Raw genomic sequence first — 2,221 nt, forward strand, 5'->3', positions numbered from 1 at the left:
AGTATGAACCGACACCGGAAAGGTTTCGAAGTCGCCCGATACCGAAAGCATCACAATTCGTGGATAATGGCACAGCGGATCATTTTCAAGTTATTGAACGTCTGTTGAAGAAAGCCAACTCAATCGCTAACCATACTGGCTCGTACAATGGCATGGCGAAACTAAGGAAGAAGCAAGCTAAGAAAAAGAGAAAAATATTCGCCATGTCTCCCACTGGAAGGACCTCGTCGCCGACTTCAATCAGCGTCAACGAGAGATCAAATCGGGGAGGATGTCAGGACCAGTTAACTCGCTAAGCCCTTGGCCACTCATTTCGATTCATCTATTGAACCATTCATTTTCTTTAATTCAAATTTACATATGCGCCATAATTAAAACAAGTATAAGGTTTGCGCAATTAGGAGATATGATACTTCGTAAGAATTAGATTTAGGATAGGCGATACCTTAAGGAGTGAACCAAAAGTATCGGTTAGTAAAACTAAATTAATTCAGTCGTAATTTACCCCCATTCCACACAAGAGGTCCCGGCGCCATTCCGATAACGTTGTAAACATTGTCGACTGCTGCGGGTCCATTTTAAGAAAGTGATCGGAAGAACGTAGGGTAGTTATGTTTTGAATATTTTATATAGTTATTTAAATTGAATTTTATTGCCAGGTCGTTATTAAAATTAAGAAAGAATGCCAGTTGGTATACAATTTAACTAAGTAAAATTTTAGGGAAGTATGATCCTTTGGCTGATGTATATTTGGTAAGGCTGTAAAGATCGAGTGCGGCAACCGATTCTAGTTTACATTTGGATAAAGGTCTACGTGGCTCGGAGCCTACCGCCATAATAGCCATAGAAGGATATCAATATTAAAAATAATGACGACAAGAAACAGTTTCTTATTGCTCTACATTGTTTAGTAAGTATACTTAGTTACGACGTAGAGCTAGCTAAGTAAAATAAACAGGTGTTCCTTGTGCTGCACACTATCTCCGTTCCAGCGCGAGATTCATTTGCGACGTTTGAGGTAATTCCCCCCGATTAAAATACACTTATTATGAGTACTGCGTAAGATGCATGGTAAGTTGTTCCTGAGCGAATCCGTCACATGTTTACGCAGGGCATCCCAGTGAAAAGCGCTCAGTTAGAGGCATGTCGATGAGAATGCTCTTGATTAAAGCCTACACTAAGATCAACGTGCCGGCTCAGGCTGATTTACTGATGCCTGAATTGAATCCTATCATCGGTTTAATTAAATTCGTCGGATAGGAAGATCAATGAAAATCTTCGCATCTGGTTCGCGAGGCGAAAATGACCAAATCGACCACCCTTACAATGAAGCTTCAATTTTAGCCCACGCAATCTTCATTTTAGAGGTCGAGCAAAATCTCGAGCATACACTCGCTGCAGCATATTTTTATAGCGGAACATCGTAGGAAGATGCAGGTATCATGTAGGCCTTCGCTGTCTACTGATAGTCGTTCACACTATCGCTACATTTAGGTAAGCGTCAGCTGTTGGCGTATGCATAAAAATTTACGCTCGCTCATACCAAGCTTGCTCCTGATCTGGTAATCGACAATATCAAAGCCGAGTCTAAGAATGTGCCCGGCTTGGTCCCGCTATTTCGAGTACAGCTAATTATACATGCGGAGGCTGCCTATTTGGCGTTGCTAAAAGAGAACGCGCACCGAAAGGCCTTATGCCATTAGTATATTGGCCGCCTATGTCATAACAATTTAAAAAACGTGCCTAGAGTGTAACGGGCTAAAGTTGCCCGAATGTAACACAGTTCCCGTTAAGTACACTTGGTGTACTTAAGGGGATGGTCAATTACTAAATTATAGTAACTAGACCCAGCACTCGGGTGTGGTGCACATTTGTGACCAACCCTTGTGTATGTGATGCACATCGGTGCATTCACATTACGAGGGATGACGCCTAGCGTCATCCGTTACGCGAGGTATCTAGAAAGATACGCTCGCAATACATATTGTTATCTATAGAGATAACATTTTAATTGGTAAAAATAGGTATTTGTATTTAATTCTATTAAATATAAATCAGTCTGAAAACTACTTCCTACTTGGTAAGTGCGCACGAGGAGACGGATTACCGCTCCCGTGACGACACTTAACCAGAGTACTTAGTGTGTTGGGTGAGGTCGCTTGCGCGCCCACCACAACTACCTCACTGCACGCAAGAGAAGCAGGTTTAACCGCTTCCTCGC

Source organism: Bremia lactucae, linkage group LG2, assembly GCF_004359215.1.
Source record: "Bremia lactucae strain SF5 linkage group LG2, whole genome shotgun sequence".
Taxonomy (NCBI): domain Eukaryota; phylum Oomycota; class Peronosporomycetes; order Peronosporales; family Peronosporaceae; genus Bremia; species Bremia lactucae.